The sequence below is a fragment of the Chiloscyllium plagiosum genome, unplaced genomic scaffold (assembly GCF_037043375.1).
Source record: "Chiloscyllium plagiosum isolate Xiang-an unplaced genomic scaffold, Cpla_swu_hap1 HiC_scaffold_27, whole genome shotgun sequence".
Taxonomy (NCBI): domain Eukaryota; kingdom Metazoa; phylum Chordata; class Chondrichthyes; order Orectolobiformes; family Hemiscylliidae; genus Chiloscyllium; species Chiloscyllium plagiosum.
Genome location: NW_028270165.1, coordinates 32,982,183 through 33,008,214, shown reverse-complemented (window position 1 = coordinate 33,008,214; position 26,032 = coordinate 32,982,183). Strand labels below are relative to the sequence as shown.

The 26,032-nt window shown below is 47.7% G+C and overlaps 1 protein-coding gene and 1 long non-coding RNA gene across 4 annotated transcripts in view; one reads left to right on the top strand and one right to left on the bottom strand.

Annotated features, from left to right (window-relative positions):
• LOC122543451 (uncharacterized) overlaps positions 1–26,032 on the top strand; it is a 44,421-nt gene that overhangs the window by 15,335 nt on the left and 3,054 nt on the right. The window contains exon 2 of one of the 3 annotated variants that reach the window (XM_087974342.1): positions 22,456–22,663. The exons of 1 other annotated variant lie outside the window; for it this stretch is intronic. The gene's annotated coding sequence lies outside the window, so the exon portion shown is untranslated. Of the gene's footprint in view, positions 1–21,643; positions 22,664–26,032 lie in introns of those variants that run through there. One more of the 3 variants, XM_087974341.1, reaches the window with a different exon arrangement.
• Positions 23,367–26,004, bottom strand: LOC148143538 (uncharacterized). Its single transcript, XR_015751260.1, has 3 exons — positions 25,623–26,004; positions 25,299–25,412; positions 23,367–23,636 (listed from the first exon to the last, which is right to left on the bottom strand). It is a non-coding gene; the product is annotated as an uncharacterized LOC148143538 (long non-coding RNA).

Genomic DNA, 26,032 nt, shown 5'->3' with positions numbered 1-26,032 from the left:
GGAAACAGTGTAGAGGAGCATTGCTCTGTATCTGACCCTGTGCTGTACCTGTCCAGTGACTGTATGATGGAAACAGTGGAGAGGAGCATTGCTCTGTGTCTGACCCTGTGCTGTACCTGTCCACGGACTGTATGATGGGAACAGTGTAGAGGAGCATTGCTCTGTATCTGACCCTGTGCTGTACCTGTCCAGGGACTGTATGATGGGAACAGTGTCGAGGAGCATTGCTCTGTAACTGGCCCTGTGCTGTACCTGTCCAGGGACTGTATGATGGGAACAGTGTTGAGGAGCATTGCTCTGTATCTGACCCTGTGCTGTACCTGTCCAGGGACTGTATGATGGGAACAGTGTAGAGGAGCATTGCTCTGTATCTGACCCTGTGCTGTACCTGTCCAGGGACTGTATGATGGGAACAGTGTAGAGGAGCATTGCTCTGTATCTGACCCTGTGCTGTACCTGTCCAGGGACTGTATGACTGTAACAGTGTACAGGAGCATTGCTCTGTATCTGACCCTGTGCTGTACCTGTCCAGTGACTGTATGATGGAAACAGTGTAGAGGAGCATTGCTCTGTGTCTGACCCTGTGCTGTACCTGTCCAGGGACTGTATGACTGTAACAGTGTAGAGGAGCTTTGCTCTGTATCTGACCCTGTGCTGTACCTGTCCAGGGACTGTATGATGGGAACAGTGTAGAGGAGCATTGCTCTGTATCTGGCCCTGTGCTGTACCTGTCCAGTGACTGTATGATGGAAACAGTGTAGAGGAGCATTGCTCTGTATCTGACCCTGTGCTGTACCTGTCCAGTGACCGCATGATGGAAACAGTGTAGAGGAGCATTGCTCTGTGTCTGACCCTGTGCTGTACCTGTCCAGGGACTGTATGATGGGAACAGTGTAGAGGAGCATTGCTCTGTGTCTGACGCTGTGCTGTACCTGTCCAGGGACTGTATGATGGGAACAGTGTAGAGGAGCATTGCTCTGTGTCTGACCCTGTGCTGTACCTGTCCAGGGACTGTATGATAGGAACAGTGTAGAGGAGCATTGCTCTGTATCTGGCCCTGTGCTGTACCTGTCCAGGGACTGTACGATGGGAACAGTGTAGAGGAGCTTTGCTCTGTATCTGACCCTGTGCTGTACCTGTCCAGGGACTGTATGATGGGAACAGTGTAGAGGAGCATTGCTCTGTATCTGACCCTGTGCTGTACCTGTCCAGTGACTGTATGATGGGAACAGTGTAGAGGAGCATTGCTCTGTATCTGACCCTGTGCTGTACCTGTCCAGGGAGTGTATGATGGGAACAGTGTAGAGGAGATTTGCTCTGTGTCTGACCCTGTGCTGTACCTGTCCAGTGACTGTATGATGGAAACAGTGTAGAGGAGCATTGCTCTGTATCTGACCCTGTGCTGTACCTGTCCAGGGAGTGTATGATGGGAACAGTGTAGAGGAGCATTGCTCTGTATCTGACCCTGTGCTGTACCTGTCCAGTGACTGTATGATGGAAACAGTGTAGAGGAGCATTGCTCTGTATCTGACCCTGTGCTGTACCTGTCCAGGGACTGTATGATGGGAACAGTGTAGAGGAGCATTGCTCTGTGTCTGACCCTGTGCTGTACCTGTCCAGTGACTGTATGATGGAAACAGTGTGGAGGAGCATTGCTCTGTATCTGACCCTGTGCTGTACCTGTCCAGGGACTGTATGATGGGAACAGTGTAGAGGAGCATTGCTCTGTGTCTGACCCGGTGCTGTACCTGTCCAGTGACTGTATGACGGTAACAGTGTAGAGGAGCTTTGCTCTGTGTCTGACCCTGTGCTGTACCTGTCCAGTGATTGTATGATGGAGACAGTGTAGAGGAGCATTGCTCTGTATCTGACCCTGTGCTGTACCTGTCCAGGGAATGTACGATGGAAACAGTGTAAAAGAGCATTGCTCTGTATCTGACCCTGTGCTGTACCTGTCCAGGGAATGTATGATGGAAACAGTGTAAAAGAGCATTGCTCTGTATCTGACCCTGTGCTGTACCTGTCCAGGGACTGTATGATGGGAACAGTGTAGAGGAGCATTGCTCTGTATCTGACCCTGTGCTGTACCTGTCCAGGGACTGTATGACTGTAACAGTGTAGAGGAGCATATCTCTGTATCTGACCCTGTGCTGTACCTGTCCAGTGACTGTATGATGGAAACAGTGTAGAGGAGCATTGCTCTGTGTCTGACCCTGTGCTGTACCTGTCCAGGGACTGTATGACTGTAACAGTGTAGAGGAGCTTTGCTCTGTATCTGACACTGTGCTGTACCTGTCCAGGGACTGTATGATGGGAACAGTGCAGAGGAGCATTGCTCTGTATCTGACCCTGTGCTGTACCTGTCCAGGGACTGTATGATGGGAACAGTGTAGAGGAGCTTTGCTCTGTATCTGGCCCTGTGCTGTACCTGTCCAGGGACTGTATGATGGGAACAGTGTGGAGGAGCATTGCTCTGTATCTGACCCTGTGCTGTACCTGTCCAGGGACTGTATGACTGTAACAGTGTAGAGGAGCATTGCTCTGTATCTGACCCTGTGCTGTACCTGTCCAGGGACTGTATGACTGTAACAGTGTAGAGGAGCATTGCTCTGTATCTGACCCTGTGCTGTACCTGTCCAGGGACTGTATGATGGGAACAGTGTAGAGGAGCATTGCTCTGTATCTGACCCTGTGCTGTACCTGTCCAGGGACTGTATGACTGTAACAGTGTAGAGGAGCATTGATCTGTATCTGACCCTGTGCTGTACCTGTCCAGGGACTGTATGACTGTAACCGTGTAGAGGAGCATTGCTCTGTATCTGACCCTGTGCTGTACCTGTCCAGGGACTGTATGATGGAAACAGTGTAGAGGAGCATTGCTCCGTGTCTGACCCTGTGCTGTACCTGTCCAGGGACTGTATGATGGGAACAGTGTAGAGGAGCATTGCTCTGTGTCTGACCCTGTGCTGTACCTGTCCAGTGACTGTATGATGGGAACAGTGTAGAGGAGCATTGCTCTGTGTCTGACCCTGTGCTGTACCTGTCCAGGGACTGTATGATGGGAACAGTGTAGAGGAGCTTTGCTCTGTATCTGACCCTGTGCTGTACCTGTCCAGGGACTGTATGATGGGGACAGTGTAGAGGAGCTTTGCTCTGTATCTGACCCTGTGCTGTACCTGTCCAGGGACTGTATGATGGAAACAGTGTAGAGGAGCATTGCTCTGTATCTGACCCTGTGCTGTACCTGTCCAGTGCCTGTATGATGGGAACAGTGTAGAGGAGCATTGCTCTGTATCTGACCCTGTGCTGTACCTGTCCAGTGACTGTATGATGGAAACAGTGTAGAGGAGCATTGCTCTGTGTCTGACCCTGTGCTGTACCTGTCCAGGGACTGTATGATGGGAACAGTGTAGAGGAGCATTGCTCTGTGTCTGAACCTGTGCTGTACCTGTCCAGGGACTGTATGATGTGAACAGTGTAGAAGAGCATTGCTCTGTGTCTGACCCTGTGCTGTACCTGTCCAGTGACTGTATGATGGAAACAGTGTAGAGGAGCATTGCTCTGTATCTGACCCTGTGCTGTACCTGTCCAGTGACTGCATGGTGGAAACAGTGTAGAGGAGCATTGCTCTGTGTCTGACCCTGTGCTGAACCTGTCCAGGGACTGTATGATAGGAACAGTGTAGAGGAGCATTGCTCTGTATCTGACCCTGTGCTGTACCGGTCCAGGGACTGTATGATGGGAACAGTGTAGAGGAGCATTGCTCTGTGTCTGACCCTGTGCTGTACCTGTCCAGGGACTGTATGCCTGTAACAATGTAGAGGAGCATTGCTCTGTATCTGACCCGGTGCTGTACCTGTCCAGTGACTGTCTGATGGAAACAGTGTAGAGGAGCATTGCTCTGTATCTGACCCTGTGCTGTACCTGTCCAGTGACTGTATGATGGAAACAGTGTAGAGGAGCATTGCTCTGTATCTGACCCTGTGCTGTACCTGTCCAGTGACTGTATGATGGGAACAGTGTAGAGGAGCATTGCTCTGTGTCTGACCCTGTGCTGTACCTGTCCAGGGACTGTATGATGGGAACAGTGTAGAGGAGCATTGCTCTGTATCTGACCCTGTGCTGTACCTGTCCAGGGACTGTATGATGGGAACAGTGTAGAGGAGCATTGCTCTGTGTCTGACCCTGTGCTGTACCTGTCCAGGGACTGTATGATGGGAACAGTGTAGAGGAGCATTGCTCTGTGTCTGACCCTGTGCTGTACCTGTCCAGGGACTGTATGCCTGTAACAATGTAGAGGAGCATTGCTCTGTATCTGACCCGGTGCTGTACCTGTCCAGTGACTGTCTGATGGAAACAGTGTAGAGGAGCATTGCTCTGTATCTGACCCTGTGCTGTACCTGTCCAGTGACTGTATGATGGAAACAGTGTAGAGGAGCATTGCTCTGTATCTGACCCTGTGCTGTACCTGTCCAGTGACTGTATGATGGGAACAGTGTAGAGGAGCTTTGCTCTGTATCTGACACTGTGCTGTACCTGTCCAGGGACTGTATGATGGGAACAGTGTAGAGGAGCATTGCTCTGTATCTGACCCTGTGCTGTACCTGTCCAGGGACTGTATGATGGGAACAGTGTAGAGGAGCTTTGCTCTGTATCTGACCCTGTGCTGTACCTGTCCAGGGACTGTATGATGGGAACAGTGTAGAGGAGCATTGCTCTGTATCTGACCCTGTGCTGTACCTGTCCAGGGACTGTATGATGGGAACAGTGTAGAGGAGCTTTGCTCTGTATCTGGCCCTGTGCTGTACCTGTCCAGGGACTGTATGATGGGAACAGTGTAGAGGAGCTTTGCTCTGTATCTGACCCTGTGCTGTACCTGTCCAGGGACTGTATGATGGGAACAGTGTAGAGGAGCATTGCTCTGTGTCTGACCCTGTGCTGTACCTGTCCAGTGACTGTATGATGGGAACAGTGCAGAGGAGCATTGCTCTGTGTCTGACCCTGTGCTGTACCTGTCCAGGGACTGTATGATGGGAACAGTGTAGAGGAGCATTGCTCTGTGTCTGACCCTGTGCTGTACCTGTCCATGGACTGTATGATGGGAACAGTGTAGAGGAGCATTGCTCTGTATCTGACCCTGTGCTCTACCTGTCCAGTGACTGTATGATGGGGACAGTGTAGAGGAGCATTGCTCTGTATCTGACCCTGTGCTGTACCTGTCCAGTGACTGTATGACTGTAACAGTGTAGAGGAGCATTGCTCTGTATCTGTCCCTGTGCTGTACCTGTCCAGGGACTGTATGATGGGAACAGTGTAGAGGAGCATTGCTGTGTATCTGACCCTGTGCTGTACCTGTCCATTGACTGTATGATGGGAACAGTGTAGAGGAGCATTGCTCTGTGTCTGACCCTGTGCTGTGTCTGTCCAGTGACTGTATGATGGGAACAGTGTAGAGGAGCTTTGCTCTGTATCTGACCCTGTGCTGTACCTGTCCAGTGACTGTATGACTAACAGTGGAGAGGTGCTTTCCTCTATATCGAGCCCTGTGCTGTACCTGTCCAGGGACTATATGGTGGGAGTATTGTAGAGGAGCTTTGCTCTGTATCTGACCCTGTGCTGTACCTGTCCAGGGACTGTATGATGGGAACAGTGTAGAGGAGCATTGCTCTGTATCTGACCCTGTGCTGTACCTGTCCAGGGACTGTGTGACTGCAACAGTGTAGAGGAGCTTTGCTCTGTATCTGACCCTGTGCTGCACCTGTCCAGTGACTGTATGATGGAAACAGTGTAGAGGAGCATTGCTCTGTATCTGACCCTGTGCTGTACCTGTCCAGGGACTGTATGACTGTAACAGTGTAGAGGAGCTTTGCTCTGTATCTGACCCTGTGCTGTACCTGTCCAGGGACTGTATGATGGGAACAGTGTAGAGGAGCATTGCTCTGTATCTGACCCTGTGCTGTACCTGTCCAGGGACTGTATGATGGGAACAGTATAGAGGAGCATTGCTCTGTGACTGACCCTGTGCTGTACCTGTCCAGGGACTGTATGACTGTAACAATGTAGAGGAGCATTGCTCTGTATCTGACCCTGTGCTGTACCTGTCCAGTGACTGTATGATGGAAACAGTGTAGAGGAGCATTGCTCTGTGTCTGACCCTGTGCTGTACCTGTCCAGGGAGTGTATGATGGGAACAGTGTAGAGGAGCATTGCTCTGTGTCTGACCCTGTGCTGTACCTGTCCAGGGACTGTATGATGGGAACAGTGTAGAGGAGCATTGCTCTGTATCTGACCCTGTGCTGTACCTGTCCAGGGACTGTATGATGGGAACAGTGTAGAGGAGCATTGCTCTGTGTCTGACCCTGTGCTGTACCTGTCCAGGGACTGTATGACTGTAACAGTATAGAGGAGCTTTGCTCTGTATCTGACACTGTGCTGTACCTGTCCAGGGACTGTATGATGGGAACAGTGTAGAGGAGCATTGCTCTGTATCTGACCCTGTGCTGTACCTGTCCAGGGACTGTATGATGGGAACAGTGTAGAGGAGCTTTGCTCTGTATCTGACCCTGTGCTGTACCTGTCCAGGGACTGTATGATGGGAACAGTGTAGAGGAGCATTGCTCTGTATCTGACCCTGTGCTGTACCTGTCCAGGGACTGTATGATGGGAACAGTGTAGAGGAGCTTTGCTCTGTATCTGGCCCTGTGCTGTACCTGTCCAGGGACTGTATGATGGGAACAGTGTAGAGGAGCTTTGCTCTGTATCTGACCCTGTGCTGTACCTGTCCAGGGACTGTATGATGGGAACAGTGTAGAGGAGCATTGCTCTGTGTCTGACCCTGTGCTGTACCTGTCCAGTGACTGTATGATGGGAACAGTGCAGAGGAGCATTGCTCTGTGTCTGACCCTGTGCTGTACCTGTCCAGGGACTGTATGATGGGAACAGTGTAGAGGAGCATTGCTCTGTGTCTGACCCTGTGCTGTACCTGTCCATGGACTGTATGATGGGAACAGTGTAGAGGAGCATTGCTCTGTATCTGACCCTGTGCTCTACCTGTCCAGTGACTGTATGATGGGGACAGTGTAGAGGAGCATTGCTCTGTATCTGACCCTGTGCTGTACCTGTCCAGTGACTGTATGACTGTAACAGTGTAGAGGAGCATTGCTCTGTATCTGTCCCTGTGCTGTACCTGTCCATTGACTGTATGATGGGAACAGTGTAGAGGAGCATTGCTCTGTGTCTGACCCTGTGCTGTGTCTGTCCAGTGACTGTATGATGGGAACAGTGTAGAGGAGCTTTGCTCTGTATCTGACCCTGTGCTGTACCTGTCCAGGGACTGTATGACTAACAGTGGAGAGGTGCTTTCCTCTATATCGAGCCCTGTGCTGTACCTGTCCAGGGACTATATGGTGGGAGTATTGTAGAGGAGCTTTGCTCTGTATCTGACCCTGTGCTGTACCTGTCCAGGGACTGTATGATGGGAACAGTGTAGAGGAGCATTGCTCTGTGTCTGACCCTGTGCTGTACCTGTCCAGGGACTGTATGATGGGAACAGTGTAGAGGAGCATTGCTCTGTGTCTGACCCTGTGCTGTACCTGTCCAGTGACTGTATGATGGGAACAGTGTAGAGGAGCATTGCTCTGTATCTGACCCTGTGCTGTACCTGTCCAGGGACTGTATGACTGTAACAGTGTAGAGGAGCTTTGCTCTGTATCTGACCCTGTGCTGTACCTGTCCAGGGACTGTATGATGGGAACAGTGTAGAGGAGCATTGCTCTGTATCTGACCCTGTGCTGTACCTGTCCAGGGACTGTATGATGGGAACAGTATAGAGGAGCATTGCTCTGTGACTGACCCTGTGCTGTACCTGTCCAGGGACTGTATGACTGTAACAATGTAGAGGAGCATTGCTCTGTATCTGACCCTGTGCTGTACCTGTCCAGTGACTGTATGATGGAAACAGTGTAGAGGAGCATTGCTCTGTGTCTGACCCTGTGCTGTACCTGTCCAGGGACTGTATGACTGTAACAGTGTAGAGGAGCTTTGCTCTGTATCTGACCCTGTGCTGTACCTGTCCAGGGACTGTATGATGGGAACAGTGTAGAGGAGCATTGCTCTGTGTCTGACCCTGTGCTGTACCTGTCCAGGGACTATATGATGGGAACAGTGTAGAGGAGCATTGCTCTGTGTCTGACCCTGTGCTGTACCTGTCCAGGGACTGTATGATGGGAACAGTGTAGAGGAGCTTTGCTCTGTATCTGACCCTGTGCTGTACCTGTCCATGGACTGTATGATGGGGACAGTGTGGAGGAGCATTGCTCTGTGTCTGACCCTGTGCTGTACCTGTCCAGGGACTGTATGATGGGAACAGTGTAGAGGAGCATTGCTCTGTGTCTGACTCTTTGCTGTACCTGTCCAGGGACTGTATGATGGGAACAGTGTAGAGGAGCATTGCTCTGTGTCTGACCATGTGCTGTACCTGTCCAGGGACTGTATGATGGGAACAGTGTAGAGGAGCATTGCTGTGTATCTGACCCTGTGCTGTACCTGTCCAGGGACTGTATGATGGGAACAGGGTAGAGGAGCTTTGCTCTGTATCTGGCCCTGTGCTGTACCTGTCCAGGGACTGTATGATGGGAACAGTGTAGAGGAGCTTTGCTCTGTATCTGACCCTGTGCTGTACCTGTCCAGGGACTGTATGATTGGAACAGTGTAGAGGAGCATTGCTCTGTGTCTGGCCCTGTGCTGTACCTGTCCAGGGACTGTATGATGGGAACAGTGTAGAGGAGCTTTGCTCTGTATCTGACCCTGTGCTGTACCTGTCCAGGGACTGTATGATGGGAACAGTGTAGAGGAGCATTGCTCTGTGTCTGACCCTGTGCTGTACCTGTCCAGTGACTGTATGATGGGAACAGTGTAGAGGCGCATTGCTCTGTGTCTGACCCTGTGCTGTACCTGTCCAGGGACTGTATGATGGGAACAGTGTAGAGGAGCATTGCTCTGTGTCTGACCCTGTGCTGTACCTGTCCAGGGACTGTATGATGGGAACAGTGTAGAGGAGCATTGCTCTGTATCTGGCCCTGTGCTGTACCTGTCCAGTGACTGTATGATGAGAACAGTGTAGAGGAGCATTGCTCTGTATCTGACCCTGTGCTGTACCTGTCCAGTGACTGTATGACTGTAACAGTGTAGAGGAGCATTGCTCTGTATCTGACCCTGTGCTGTACCTGTCCAGGGACTGTATGATGGGAACAGTGTAGAGGAGCATTGCTCTGTATCTGACCCTGTGCTGTGTCTGTCCAGGGACTGTATGATGGAAACAGTGTAGAGGAGCATTGCTCTGTATCTGGCCCTGTGCTGTACCTGTCCAGGGACTGTATGATGGAAACAGTGCAGAGGAGCATTGCTCTGTGTCTGACCCTGTGCTGTACCTGTCCAGGGACTGTATGATGGGAACAGTGTAGAGGAGCTTTGCTCTGTGTCTGACCCTGTGCTGTACCTGTCCAGGGACTGTATGATGGGAACAGTATAGAGGAGCTTTGCTCTGTGTCTGACCCTGTGCTGTACCTGTCCAGTGACTGTATGACTAACAGTGTAGAGGTGCTTTGCTCTATATCGAGCCCTGTGCTGTACCTGTCCAGGGACTGTATGATGGGAACAGTGTAGAGGAGCTTTGCTCTGTGTCTGACCCTGTGCTGTACCTGTCCAGGGACTATATGGTGGGAACAGTGTAGAGGAGCATTGCTCTGTATCTGACTCTGTGCTGTACCTGTCCAGGGACTGTATGATGAGAACAGTGTAGAGGAGCTTTGCTCTGTATCTGACCCTGTGCTGTACCTGTCCAGGGACTATATGGTGGGAGTATTGTAGAGGAGCTTTGCTCTGTATCTGACCCTGTGCTGTACCTGTCCAGGGACTGTATGATGAGAACAGTGTAGAGGAGCATTGCTCTGTATCTGGCCATGTGCTGTACCTGTCCAGGGACTGTATGATGGGAACAGTGTAGAGGAGCATTGCTCTGTATCTGGCCCTGCGCTGTACCTGTCCAGGGACCGTATGATGGGAACAGTGTAGAGGAGCAATGCTGTGTATCTGACCGTGTGCTGTACCTGTCCAGGGACTGTATGATGGGAACCGTGTAGAGGAGCATTGCTCTGTATCTGACCCTGTGCTGTACCTGTCCAGGGACTGTATGATGGGAACCGTGTAGAGGAGCATTGCTCTGTATCTGACCCTGTGCTGTACCTGTCCAGGGACTATATGGTGGGAGTATTGTAGAGGAGCTTTGCTCTGTATCTGACCCTGTGCTGTACCTGTCCAGGGACTGTATGATGGGAACAGTGTAGAGGAGCGTTGCTCTGTATCTGACCCTGTGCTGTACCTGTCCAGGGACTGTATGATGGGAACAGTGTAGAGGAGCATTGCTCTGTGTCTGACCCTGTGCTGTACCTGTCCAGGGACTGTATGATGGGAACAGTGTAGAGGAGCGTTGCTCTGTATCTGACCCTGTGCTGTACCTGTCCAGGGACTGTATGATGGGAACAGTGTAGAGGAGCATTGCTCTGTTTCTGACCCTGTGCTGTACCTGTCCAGGGACTGTATGACTGTAACAGTGTAGAGGAGATTAAGATCTGAAAATAGAGGAGCAGAAAGTAGACGACATGACCCGTCGAGGCTGCTCCACCATTCAATCATGGCTGATAATGTTTTCAGTCCCATTCTTCTGTTTTGTCCAGTGACCTTTAATCCCCTTGACAATCAAGAATCTATGTATCTCTTTTAAATATACTCAGTGAACTGGCCTTCACAGACTTCTGTGGCAATGAATTCCACACACTCACCACTCTCTGGCTGAAGAAGTTTCTCCTGATTTCCCTTCTAAGTGGTAACTTACTCTTTATCTGCCCCCCCTGCTGTGCCTATCATGGGAACATTTGATGGGGATCGTGTAGAAGGAGCTTTACTTTACAAATAACCCCGTGCTGTCCCTGTCCTGGGAGTGTTTGATGCCGATGATGTTGACCTGACTTTATTTTGTGTTTACAAAGAAAATTTGCAGCCCGGGAACAGGCCCTTCGGCCCTCCAAGCCTGAGCCGATCTAAATCCACTGTCTAAACCTGTCGCCCAATTCCTAAGGATCTGTATCCCTTTGCTCCCCAGCTACTCATGCATCTGTCCAGACGCATATTAAACGAATCTCCAGTGCCTGCCTCTACCACCTTTGCTGGCAAGGCGTTCCCGACACCCATCACACTCTGTGTAAAGTATTTGCTGTGTGTATTCCCCTTAAACTTTTCACCTCACTTTTAGTTTAACAGAGTAGAGGGAAATCTACTCTCTGTCTAATTCCGTGCTGACCCTGTCCAGAGAGTATTTGATGGTGACAATCTTGAGGGAATTTTAATTCACTTCAGTTTAATAGAGTAAAAGAAGCTTTACTTTCAGTTTAAAAGATGCTTTAGGTTGTATATGACCTGGTGCTGTACCTGTTCTCGGGCTGATTGAATGGGTTGCAAGTTCCCGACTCAGGAGCCAAGAGTGGCGACCGCTGAATCACATCTGACACTCTCCAGCCGAATTTCTTCCAGTTTCACTCTGCAACTGCTTTATCTATTAATATTCATCCCTTCCTCCGTCGCTCTCTCTTCACCTCTGCTTTCCTTTGAGATGAGATAGTGTACTAAAGAAACAGCAACCTCAGCAGGATGGCACGGTGGCTCAGTGGTTAGCTCTGCTGCCTCACAGCACTGGGATCCCAGGTTCGATTCCAGCCTCCGGCAACTGTCTGTGTGGAGTTTGCACATTCTCCCCGTGTCTGTGTGGGTTTCCTCCGGGTGCTCCGGTTTCCTCCCACAGTCCAAAGATGTGCAGGTCAGGGTGGATTGGCCATGCTAAAATTGCCCGTAGTGTGAGGTGCATTAGTCAGAGGGAAATGGGTCTGGGTGGGTTACTCTTCGGAGAGTCGGTGTGGACTGGTTGGGCCAAAGGGCCTGTTTCCACACTGTCGTGAGTCTAATCTAATCCAATCTAATCAGGAAGTGGGCAGGACAACAAGAAACAGGAATTGTGTCCCAAATCAGCACTATATGATACGAAGATTGGTGGAGTTGTGGATAGTGAGGAGGGCTCTTGTCGGCTGCAAAGGGACTTGGATATGATGCAGAGCTGGGCTGAGGAGTGGCAGATGGAGTTCAACCCTGCCAAGTATGAGGTTGTCCATTTTGGAAGGACAAATAAGAATGCAGAATACAGGGTTAATGGTAGGGTTCTTAGTAAGGTGGAGGAGCAGAGGGATCTTGGGGTCTATGTTCATAGATCTTTGAAAGTTGCCACTCAGGTGGATAGAGCTTGTAAGAAGGCCTATGGTGTATTAGCGTTCATTAGCAGAGGGATTGAATTCAAGAGTCGTGAAGTGATGTTGCAACTGTACAGGACTTTGGTTCGGCCACATTTGGAGTACTGTGTGCAGTTCTGGTCGCCTCACTTTAGGAAAGATGTGGAAGCTTTGGAGAGGGTGCAGAGAAGATTTACCAGGATGTTGCCTGGAATGGAGACTAGGTCGTACGAGGATAGGTTGAGAGTGCTAGGCCTTCTCTCATTGGAACGGCGAAGGATGAGGGGTGACTTGATAGAGGTTTATAAGATGATCAGGGGAATAGATAGAGTAGACAGTCAGAAACTTTTTCCCCGGGTACAACAGAGTGTTACAAGGGGACATAAATTTAAGGTGAAGGGTGGAAGGTATAGGGGAGATGTCAGGGGTGGGTTCTTTACCCAGAGAGTGGTGGGGGCATGGAATGCGCTGCCTGTGGGAGTGGTAGAGTCAGAATCTTTGGTGACCTTTTAAGCGGCAATTGGATAGGTACATGGATGGGTGCTTAAGCTAGGACAAATGTTCGGCACAACATCGTGGGCCGAAGGGCCTGTTCGGTGCTGTATTGTTCTATGTTCTAAACATTCAGACCAAAATGTAATGCTGAATTATAGAACACATTTACTGCACTAGAAAATAGCCTGGCAGGAAGGCTCAGAAAAAGAGGGGGAACTTAAAGATTGGGACACCTGAGCTCACCAAGTGATAATGGATGCTATAAAACCATGAAGAACATTTGCCTCAGCATTGGTGAACCTGTGTGAACAGGACACCAAGTGATAACATTCACAGCCGTTCCCTTGTGAAATTAATGCCAGTGTTTGAGAATCTGACCCTGAAACAAAACTCGGTACTATCAAAAGCTGTTTGTAATTACCGGTTGGATCATGTTCACTATAATGGACTCTTATTACTCCTTGCAAGCGAGGCAGACACAGAGAGAGAGAGAGAGAGAGAGAAAAAAAAAATCTTTGCTGACTTAAGAGTTCAAAAGTACCTAGAGAAAGAGAGACCATTTTAGTGCTGAGGCTGTTGAATCCCGTAGAAAATTAACTCTTAGTGCTTATCTGCTATGGATTGAATTTAATTGCATTTTGAGACTTTTTGATGATTTTGAGTAGCTATTACTGGTTATGAAATGCAAACTCCGTAAAAGGTAATGTTGATAAGGCTTTAACTTGCTGTTTTTACAGACCAAGACTGCCCCACTGTTAATTCGAGCCAGCCAGATCTTATGTCTTCTTTGAATTTGAATCACAAACTTGATAGGAAGGCATGTTTAATTCAAGACGAATTAATCATTTTAAATACAACCCCGCAGTAACACTTCAGCCTCAGGTACAGAATGATTCTGTGCTTAAGATAAAAAGCAGGAATCTGCTCCCAGCTTCAAATTATTCTGAACCTAACATTGAAGAGATTCTGAACAATTTTATGGTTGAAAGGTTTCTGTGCAAGGAGGGCAAACATTTCATAAAACACTGATATCAGACATGTGAGCTGTGCAAGGTTACTTTATGAACTCTCCAATTAGCTCAGACTGGACCTCTTTATGACAGGAGTTTATCTCGCTAGCAAGCTGGGTATGTTTTTCCCACCTGATGGATAGCTCAAGGCCTGTAGGAGTGATCTGTCAAGGGCACACAGATCTGTCAATTAACTTTTCTTCCTTACGAATTATTGTCTTCACTGTCTAATTAAGAACATACAATGTTTTTGTAAACTTTGTATAAAAGAAGCCACTTAGTATCAGTACATCGGAGTAGTCTGCTGGGGCACTGAGGACCGGTACCCTACTCTCCGAGGTTATTAGCACCTTGCTAGTTTAGCGTATAGGTGTCAGTGTTATGTTGTAACAGTGATGCTATTTGTGAATAAAGGGGATGACTAAAATTATACTAAACTGTCTGTAAGAGGTTTTTATTCCAGACTTCCAAAGAGTACAATTTCCGGGACAAACCAAGAGAGAGGCTTAAAGGTCTGAGTCCACAAGGGATTCCCTGGGCCATCTCAAACCTGTACCTTAACAGTGTCTTGTACTTAAGTTTCTGTCAAGCTCTGCTCAATCTTACTGACCATGTCTTGTAGTAATTGTGGTGGGAATAACAAGTTCTCTTTGCGTTTCCCACTCTTTTGTTTGCCCTGACTGCTGCAACAAATCATTACCGGGTATCTACATCATGGACTTGCAGTCGTTTGAGGCCTCTATATTGGCAACCTTGCAGAAGGTCTCCAGGAATATGTTTCCAGTTTGTCCACTACTTTTTGTCATTTATATAAATGATTTGGATGTGAGCATAAGAGGTACAGTTAGTAAGTTTGCAGATGCCACCAAACTTGGAGGTGTAGTGGACAGCGAAGAGGGTTACCTCAGATTACAACAGGATCTGGGCCAATGGGCTGAGAAGTGGCAGATGGAGTTTATTTCAGATAAATGCGAGGTGCTGCATTTTGGGAAAGCAAATCTTAGCAGGATGTATACACTTAATGGTAAGGTCCTAGGGAGTGTTGCTGAACAAAGAGACCTTGGAGTGCAGGTTCATAGCTCCTTGAAAGTGGAGTCACAGGTAGATAGGATAGTGAAGGTGGCGTTTGGTATGCTTTCCTTTATTGGTCAGAGTATTGAGTACAGGAGTTGGAAGGTCATGTTGCGGCTGTACAGGACATTGGTTAGGCCACTGTTGGAATATTGCGTGCAATTCTGGTCTCCTTCCTCTCGGAAACATGTTGTGAAACTTGAAAGGGTTCAGAAAAGATTTACAAGGATGTTGCCAGGGTTGGAGGATCTGAGCTACAGGGAGAGGCTGAACCGACTGGGGCTGTTTTCCCTGGAGCGTCAGAGGCTGAGGGGGTGACCTTACAGAGGTTTATAAAATTGAGGGGCACGGATAGGGTAAATAGACAAAGTCTTTTCCTTGGGTTCGTGACTAGAGGGCATAGGTTTAGGGTGAGAGGGGAAAGATGTAAAAGAGACCTGAGGGGCAACTTTTTCACACAGAGGGTGGTACGTGTATGGAATGAGCAGCCAGAGGATGTGGTGGAGGCTGGTACAATTGCAACATCTAAAAGGCATTTGGATGGGTATATGAATAGGAAGGGTTTGGAAGGATATGGGCCGGGTGCTGGTCGCTGGGACTAGATTGGGTTGGGATATCTGAACGGGTTGGACCGAAGGGTCTGTTTCCGTGCTGTACATCTCTATGACTCTATAAGCTTCCCATCCCTGTGCTCACAAGCAATCTTTTCGGTTAACCATAGGCCACTCCTTGGACAGGTACCTTACCCAGGTAAAGTCCAAAGAGTGAAATCAAGCTTCCTCGGTCTTCCCATCAAAATGCACCACTTCACACTTAAACGTTTTGAAATTAATTTGCAATTTACGCAACCTGGCCCATACACTTTATTAACACCTTATGTTACATGGCTGTCTTCCTCAGTGTTAGCTGAGCCTCCAATTTTGTATCGCCTACCAGTTTTGAAGATGTACTTTTGATTTCCACCTCCACGTTGTCAAAGTAAATGGTAAACAACAGTAGTCCCAGCGCTGATGCCTGATGATCTCCACTTGCCACCCTACGCCAGTCAAGTTGATATCCTTTGCCCTGACTCTCACTCTATTTTCCAGTGTAGCCAGCTTGCTATCTATTCTCCTGCTTGTCATCTGACCCCATGTCTTAATCATGAGTCTATCATGTAGTGGTACTTACTTAATATATTTAAAAACAATCCATATATTACATCTACTACTTTACTTTCGTTCATTCTTTGTTACTTTTCCAATGAACTCCAAAAAAGTTAAAGTTTATTTTATGTCATCACTTTTTCTTCTCAATGTCCCCTCTCTAACTAAATTCTCTTCCCTTCAAAATGAACCTCTCTCTCCCTTGAATGAATTGCTCTGGTCTTGGACTGACTTCTCAGCCACTATCTTCCAATAAATACAACAAGGACTAGAGTTAAAGGTTATTGACGTGTGATTACTTTTGTGGACAATTGGTTTGACAGCTGATATGTTTGTAACTTTGAATTGACTCATAGAGTCATAGAGATGTACAGCACGGAAACAGACCCTTCAGTCCAACTTGTCCACGCCATGCAGCTATCCCAATCCAATCTCGTCCCACCTGCCAGCACCCGACCCATATCCCTCCCAACCCTCCTTATTCATTTACCCATCCAGATGCCTTTTAACTGTTCTTCTGAGCAGTTCAACTCTCATTGTGACTGCAAACATTTATGGTTTATATCGATTCTGTGACTTGAGGATGAGTCAATGTCATTATGGCTTTCCCACGTCAAACCAGACAAAGGGGTAAATGTAGGGGAGTGGGTCTGGGTGGGTTGTTCTTTCCACACTGTGGGGAATCTAATCTAGCCTTAAAAGGAAACTGCTTGGCATACTGTCCTCATTCCTGAAGAAGGGCTCATGCCCGAAACATCGATTCTCCTGCTCCTTGGATGCTGCCTGACCTGCTGCGCTTTTCCAGCAACACATTTTCAGCTTTAAAAAGAAACTGTGCCATGAACTGTTCACATGTATATCTTTTGTTTAATATGTTTGGTGGCCTTTTTTTTTTTAAAACACTCAGGTTTGCAGATTCACGTTCTATTCGAACTTAGGGTACAGAAAAGTCGTGGAGGACACATTGAGGTTCTGTTGAGGTTATTAATTTTCAGTACTGAATAGTGCCTTTGACCGAGTGTCCATCAACAAAGAGCATTGTGAATTCTCAAGCCATAGAACAAAGCAACAAACAAGTGACTGCTGCTGTTAACAAGTGAAACACTCTTCACCTTTACAAAATTGCTCTGAATGTTTAACTCTGTCAGAATCCTGCAGGTTAAGAGGATGCCTGAAATCCACCTTCCCGCCTAGTCTTGGATTAACGCACACATTAAAAGTGGCTACACACTTTTAAGTAAAGTCAGCGTAGTTCCAGAGGACTTTAGGGTTGCTTTCTCATCAGAGAGAGATGACTAATGGCGAAATTAACCTGAGGACTACCACATCACCGATTGGGGGAAGAGGTTGAGAAGGACATGGTAACCTCAGCCGGTGCGGGAATTGAACCCATTCTGTTAGTGTCACTCTGCATTGCAATCCGGTTGAGCCATCCCCATAGAAACAGCTGATGCTGATACAATCTGCAAAGATGAGTCCCATCCCACCCCGACAATCCCGGGGCGTCACTTGTGAACCCGCCGGTGTGCGATCAGGTGGGACGAGAAAGCAAATCGCTTCCCGCACGCGGGGCAGTTGTCCGGCCTCTCCCCAGTGTGACTGCGCTGGTCCGTCAGCAGGACCCACGTGCTTTTGAAGCCCTTCTGGCATTCTGAACGTCGAAAGGGCCTCTTGTCAGAGTGGACGAGTCGGTGGACGGTGAGCTGGGACGAACACACGCAGGCCTGCCGCAGCAGGCTGGAGGATGACGTGAAGCCCTTGCTGCCCACCGAGCAGACGACAGGTCGCTCGCCGGTGTGGGCACCCGCTTGTGGGTGGTGAGGTGGGAGGGCGAGGTGAACCGCTTCCCACACACCGGGCTGGGGAAGGGCCTTGCCCCGGTGTGGGTGTACTGGTGCTCGGCCAGGGTGGGTGACTGCTGGAATTTCTTGCCGCAATGTGAGCAGACGAACGGCCTCTCCCCAGTGTGACTGCGCCGGTGAATTTCCAGCTGTGATGGGTAATTGTATTCCTTCCCACAGTCGGAGCACTTACAGGGTTTCTCCATGCGTTACGTGCCTCTCTGGGGTGCAATCCGCGTGCAGACATGACTCGCACTTGTAACAACTCTGTGGTTTAGTTTGTTAGCCATCACTCTCAGACAGAAAAATCCACATTTGGTTTCTTCTCACTGTGAATGATGCAATGTCCCTTCAGGTTGTGTGACCGGTTAAAGCTCTCTCCACAATCAGTTCATGCAACACACTCATCCAGTCTGTGTAACTAGTTAAAAGGTCTTTCCACAGTCAATTCACTGGATTGTTCATCTGAGTCTGTGTGCCTTTCCCTCAGGCAGGCAGGCAGGAGGCTGGGAGAACACAGCAAGCCAGGCAGCATCAGGAGGTGGAGAAGTCAACGTTTCAGGTGTAACCCTTCTTCAGGACAGTGCAGACCAAATCTTCCCATTCCACATCCAGCGCTCGATAAATCATGTGATGTTCTCGAAGAGATGCTTGTTTCGAATGTGGTGATTGCAAATCTCCCTTGGGTCACCCTGTAAAATGGAATTACAACAAAAAACCAAAACGCTGCCAGAACGGTATTGACATTCAGAAGAACGGTTCTGGGTGCTGAGTTTCAGACACTGGCTCCCTACCCATTGCGGCAGGCATTCGACACTTTGTTAGATGCTGCCTGAATTGCTGTGCTCTTCCAGCACCACTGAACCAGAATCTGGTTTCCAGCATCTGCAGTTATTGTTTTTACCACTTTGTTAGCAACCCCCTGACAAACACATCAACCCACAACATAAGGCCATTTATCTGGCAGATCATTTCCGATCGGGCAACGAGCAATGGGGAACTACCCCAGTATTTTGCAGCAGTTGCTCGGGGTGGGGGAACAAAGTCTCATTGAAATCTGTTCATATTTCATTCACAGGAAAAGAAAGCTCAATTATTTATCCTCCATTCAGAGAAGTGGCCCACGTTTTCCCTTCAGCTGACAGATGCTTTCTGACGAAGGGCTTTTGCCCGAAACGTCGATTTCCCTGCTCCTCAGATGCTGCCTGACCTGCTGTGCTTTTCCAGCACCACTCTAATCGAGACTCTGATCGCCAACATCTGCAGTCCTCACTTTCGCCTTGGTGCTTTCTGAACCCATTCCTATTCCATTTGCAGACGCTCCCTTACTCAAGCCCAATTTCTGCTCCAGTTGACAGACTCTCCCTGAACCTGTCCTCATTCCTCCACCAGGATAATATTTCCTGTCTCTGTGCCTCTGGCGAGTCCCTCTCTTCACCTCCTCCTCTGGCTTCTTCCAAATATTTTTTAACCTCTACCTTCATTTGCCCCCTGGTCGTCTGAGCCTGCTCAGATCATGGCTTGGGGAGGCGCTGATTGACGGCTTTGGGTCAATAGGAGGTGAGTGGGTGGGGCTGGAGGACTGAGCGGAGGGGGGTGGTCCTCCAACCAATGGGAGTGAATGAGGGGTGGGGCTGATCCCAGAACTCCACACCCCCATATCTGTGTCTAATCTTAAAACAAAATCACAACACCAGGTTATGGTGCAACAGGTTTATTTGGAAGCACTAGCTTTCAGAGCATTGCTCCTTCATCAGGTAACTGGTGGAGTAAGATGCAGAATTTATAGCAAAAGATCACAGTTTATCGTTTTAGTTGCAAGACCCTGTGATCTTTTGCTATAAATCCTATGTCTTATGATCCTGCCCATCAGGATGAAGAAGCAGCGCTCTGAAAGCTAGTGTTTCCACATAAATCTGTTGCAACATAACCTGGTGTTGTGTGATTTTTAACTCTGTCCAACACCGGCGTCTCCTCATCATGAGAGTCTAATCGATTGAGTCATTCGTTTCAAACTATAGGAAAAACTGGATCTTTCTGATTGTGACTTTTAAACAAAGGAAACTCTGTGGGACTGGAACAAACATTTCAACACTTGCTACTGAAATGCATATGTTGAGAACAGACTGCATGGATTATTTGAGGAGAAAGTGAAGTCTGCAGATGCTGCAGATCAGAGCTGAAAATGAGTTGCTGGAAAAGCGCAGCAGGTCAGGCAGCATCCAGGGAACAGGAGAATCGACATTTCGGGCATAAGCCCTTCTTCAGGAATGAGGAAAGTTTGTCCAGCAGGCTAAGATAAAAGGTATGGAAATGTGTTGCTGGAGAAGCGCAGCAGGTCAGGCAGCATCTAGGGAACAGGAGAATCGACGTTTCGGGCATTAGCCCTTCTTCAGGAATGAGGAAAGTTTGTCCAGCAAGATAAAAGATAGGGAGGAGGGACTTGGGGGAGGGGCGTCGGAAATGTGATAGGTGGAAAAAGGTCAAGGTGAGGGTGATAGGACAGATTGGGGTGGGGGCGGAGAGGTCGGGAAGAAGATTGCAGGTTAGGGAGGCGGTGCTGAATTTGATGGATTTGACTGAGACAAGGTGGGGGGAGGGGAAATGAGGAAACTGGTGAAATCCGAGTTCATCCCTTGTGGTTGGAGGGTTCCTAGCCGGAAGATGAGGCATTCTTCCTTCAACCGTCGTTTCGCTGTGGTCTGACGATGGAGGAGTCCAAAGACCTGCATATCCTTGGTGGAGTGGGAGGGGGAATTGAAATGTTGAGCCACAGGGTGGTTGGGTTGGTCGGTCCGGGTGTCCCAGAGGTGTTCTCTGAAACGTTCCGCAAGTAGCCGGCCTATCTCCCCAATATAGAGGAGGCCACATCGGGTGCAGAGGATGCAATAAGACCACTCCCTCCGTGACTCCCTCGTCAGATCCACACCCCCCCACCAACCCAACCTCCAGTCCCGGCACCTTCCCCTGCAACCGCAGGAGGTGCAAGACTTGTGCCCACACCTCCCTCCAAGGCTCCAAAGGAAACTTCCATATCCGCCACAGATTCACCTGGACCTCCACACAGTTAAGAGTCAACTATGTTGTGTAGGTCTGCAGTCACAGGTAGGCAAGGATGGACCAGGTAACGGATGGCAGCTTACTTCCTAAACGATATTCGGAGGAGGCTCACCAGCCTAGAGATGAGCATCTGCAGAGAGATTGAACAGTTTAGGCCTATAGCCTCTGCAATTTAGAAGAATGAGGTGAGATCAAATGGAGGTATTCACGATGATAAAAGGGTGTCGGGAAAAAAGGATGAGGAGCAGTTGCTTCCTCTTGTGCAGCATTCTAGACGAAAGGTCATAACCTCAGGATAAGGGACAGCAAATTTAAAAAGAGAGTTAAGGAAAAACTACTTCTCCCAAAGGGTTGTGAATCTGTAGGATTCGTGACCCCACAGTAAAGTGGATGCTGGGACAGTGAGTAAATTTGAAGAGGAGTTGGATTTTTAGTTGGTAACAGTTTGAGGAAATGTGGAGAGAAGGCATGAAAATAGGGGTGAGGAGCGTATCAGACTCTTTACTTTAGATTCCCTACAGTTTGGAAACAGGCCCTTCGGCCCAACAAGTCCACACCGTCCCTCTGAAGAGTAACCCACCCAGACCCATTTCCCTCTGACTAATGCACCTGACACTATGGGCAATTTAGCATGGCCAATCCACCCTGACCTGCACATCTTTGGACTGTAGGAGGAAACCGGAGCACCCGGAGGAAACCCACGCAGACACAGGGAGGATGTGCAAACTCCACACAGACAGTCACCCGAGGCAGGAATCAAACCCGGGACCCTAGTGCTGTGAAGCAGCAGTGCTAACCACTGAGCCACCATGCCACCCCATGGGCCAAATGGCCTAGGTCTGCTCCTATATCTTATGAACCAGATGGGCTTTTCTTCCCAATGAACAATGGATTCATAGTTATCATTTAAAGTCTTAATTCCAGAGTCTTATTGAACTTAAATTCCACCATCGCATGATGTGGACAGTTATAGTAATATCACTTGGTCATTGCCTCCCCTAAATGGTGATGGAAGAACAGCTCTTCCATGTATCCTTATACTGCTGGTTTCTCACAAAGTGTACTCATGATTCTCCCCTGCCCACTGTTGATGTGTGGTGCTCAGATTTACCCTCAGACGACCGTCTGTGTGGAGTTTGCACATTCTACCCGTGTCCGCATGGGTTTCCTCCTGGTGCTCTGGTTTCCTCCCACAGTCCAAAGATACTGGTTAGGGTGGATTGGCCGTGCTAAATTGCCCCATAGTGTTCAGGGATGTTCAGGTTAGGTGAACTGACCATGCTAGATTGCCCCACAGTGTTCAGGGATATGTTGGTTAGGTGCATTAATCAGGGGAAATGCATGCAATAGGGTAGGGGAATGGATCTGGGTGGGATACTCTTCGGAGGGTTGTTGACTTGTTGGGCCAAATGGCCTGTTTCCACACTAGGGATTTGACGATTCTATGAAATACACTTGTCTGCCTGTCTATCATAATCTTTAACTCCCTTGTTATCAACAGTTGTTTAACTTCGCCCTGATTGTATTCAATGACCCAGATACCACAACTCGCTGGAGAAAAGAATTCCAAACACGAGCAAGAAGAAATGCCTCTTAAAAGGAACCTTTATTTTCAAACAACGCTGAATTTTATTTTCTAGATTCCCTTACAAGCCTTTCAGTACCCATCGGAACAATATATGTTTCAGTGAGATCACTGTTACTTTCCAGTTAAGTATAGGACTAAACAGTTCAATGTTCCATTTAAAGATAACTCCTTCAATCCAGAATGGGCCTTCTCTGAACTGCATCCAATAAATGTATATCCTTTCCTTAGGTAATGTGATGTAAACCTGACACAGTCCCCAAATGTAACAAACAATAACCTGTACAGCTATAGCAAGATGGAATTTTTATACTCCATCCTCTCTTGCAATAAAGGTCAACATTCTGTTTTCTTTCAGATTTCTTTCAAATCCATTTGACCTACATGTTGTCTTGTAACTCACCAACAAGGACATCCAGCTTGCTTTTCAACACATCCATTCTGCAGTTCTCCTCCATTTGAATAACATTCTGCTTATCTATTCTTCATGCCAAAGCAGACGACCTCACATCTTTCTACATTGCCTTTGGCCAACTGAATATGTGCACACTCACCCCTATCCATATTACATTCCAGGCTGCTTGTATGCTCCTCACAACTTGTTTTTCTTTCTGTCTCAGTATTGTAAAATGTTGGCTACATCCTCAAAAAATTTTAATAAAGCTGTCAAACTAAATTTTCTTTTCACTAAACCAGGTCGACTCTCCTTGACTGGACAATTTTCTAAATGTCCTGTTACTACCTATTTAAAAATGGACTGTAGAACTTCCCAATGACAAATGTTGAGTTGACTGGCCTTTAGTTCCGAGATTTCAGTCCTTCTCATTTCAGGAAAAGAGATGTTCCATTTGCAATTTTCCATTCTGCTGGGATCTTTCTAGATGTTGAGGAATTTTGGAAGATTACAAAACATGCATCTACTACTGTTCAAGGTGCTTCTTTTTAAGACCCTAGGATGTTGGGATTCCACACAGGGACGTTTCTCCCTTTTGTTCACTGGGATACCCATGATGTGTTCTCTGATTGTGTCTGTTGCAGTTTCCATTCATCTTTTTCATTCTTGGCTTTCTACAATTCTGTGGGGTGTTTTTGTTCTGCTGTAGTTAAAGCAGACAGAAAATGTTACTTTATTTCTATTATTACTTCCTCTGTTAATAAAAACAAAATACTGCAAATGCTGGAAATTAGAAATAAATGAAACATCTATATTCAAGGATGAGGTAACCAAACACCTTTAAAATTTTCAGTTACTCAGTGGGACGGTTGGTTGTGCCTTGCAAACCTCATTGCATTTTTTTGAAGAGATGATAATGGTAATGGACAGAGGAATGTTAATAGATGTTGTTTACGTGGACTTCCAGAAAGCATTTAATAAAGTCACACAGGAGAGACTGTAAACTGAGGTAGAAGCGCATGGAATTGAGGGCAAATTACTGACATGGCTGGGAAATTGGTGAGTGACTAGTAACAGAATGTAAGGATAATAGGTAGGAACTCAAATTGGGAAGATGTGGCCAGTGATGTTCCTCAAGGATCAATGATTCACATTATTTATTAATGACTTGGATAATGGTACAGAAAGTCAAATATCCAAATTTATTTGGAGACACATAGTTGGGTGGCATTGTAGACAGTATCGATGATAGCATAAAGTTTCAAAAGAGATATTAATAGAATAACTGAATGGGCAAAACTGTGGCAGATGGAGTTCAATGTAAGCAAGTGTGAGGTTATTCATTTTGGACAAACAAAGGATAGAGCAGGGTACTTTCTATATGGAGAAAGTGAGGACTGCAGATGCTGGAGATCAGAGTCGAGAGTGTGGTGCTGGATAAGCAGAGCAGGTCAGGCAGCATCCAAGGAGCAGGAGAATCCACATTTTGGGCATAAGCCCTTCATCAGAAATCATATTCCTGATGAACGGCTTATGGCCGAAACGTCGAGTCTCCTGTTCCTCAGATGCTGCCTGACATGCTCTGCTTTTCCAGCCCCACGCTCTCGACTCTGCTTTCTATATGGTATGAAGTTAAATTGTGTGGTTGTCCAAGGAGACTTAGGGCTTCAGGTGCATAGATTCAAAATGTCACGACCAGGTGCAGAAAATAATCAAAAACGTGAATGGAATGCTATTCTATATACCTGGAGGGCAAGGATCCAGATGTTATACTGCTGTTATACAAATCCCAGGTTAGGCCCCACTTGGAGTTCTGTGAGCATACCTGGGAACCTCACCTTCGGAAGGATATACTGGCCTTGGAGGGACTGCAGTGTAGGGTTACAAGAATGACACCTGGACTTTCGGTGTTAAGTTATGAGAGATTACACAAAGTTGGCCATTTTTCTTGAGAACTCAGAAGGTTAAAGGATGATCAGACTGAAGTCTTCAAGAAATGAACAGGAGAAGACAAACTAGATAAAGGTAAACTATTTCTGCTATTTGGGGATTCTAGAACAAGGGAGCATAGTCTGAGAATTAGGTGCAGACTGTTCAGCAGAGATTTTAGGAAGCATTTCTTCATACAGGGGAAGGTAGTGATTTGGAACTCTCTTCTACAACTGGCAGTGTGTTCTGGATTAGCTGTTAATTTTATACCTGTTAAGGCAGATATGTGGAGTCAGGCTGAAGATGAGCTATGATCTCACCGAATGGTGGAACAGCCTTGAAGGGCTGAATGGCCTCCTCCTGTTCCTATGTAACCCGAAGGACAGCATTCTCAATGAATTTGTCTCCACAATGACTGTGCAGTGGTCACTCTTACCGATACTGTCATGTACAGATGCATCAGCATTAGGCAGATTGGTCAGGAAGAGGTCAAGGATGCTTTTCTCTTTAGCTGGTTTCTTCATCACCTGCAGCAGACCCATCCTGGCATCTATTTACCATAAGACATAGCAGCATAAGTTAGGCCATTCAGCCCACTGAGTCTGCTCCATTATTCAATCATGGCTGATACGTTTCTCATCCCCATTCTCTTGCCTTTTCCCCTTAACCTTTGAGCCCTTTGGCAATCAAGAATCTATCTATCTCACGCCTCAGAAGTATATGCCTACTTTTATATTCAAGTCCTATCAAAATAAATTACCTTCAGGATTGAACCACTCGTACTGCCGTCCAGCTGCTCTTGCTGATGGATATTGAAATCTCCCACACCAGAGTACACACATCTGCAACCTCACCAACCAAAAGTGCTTCCTCCATGAGGTGCTCAACATGGAACAGCACTGTCTTATTCCTGATGAAGGGCTTTTGCCCAAAACGTCGACTTTCCCTGCTCCTCGGATGCTGCCTGACCTGCCGTGCTTTTCCAGCACCACTCTGATCTAAACTCTGATTTCCAGCATCTGCACTCCTCACTTTTGCCTAGTACTGTCTTATCAGCCAATGGACGACGGTAGGGGTGGTAATCACTAGGACGTTTCCTGACCTATGTTTAACCTGAAGCCAAGATCCAGAGTCAATGCTGAGAGTTCCAAGCCTCTCTGTTCAGTCCCT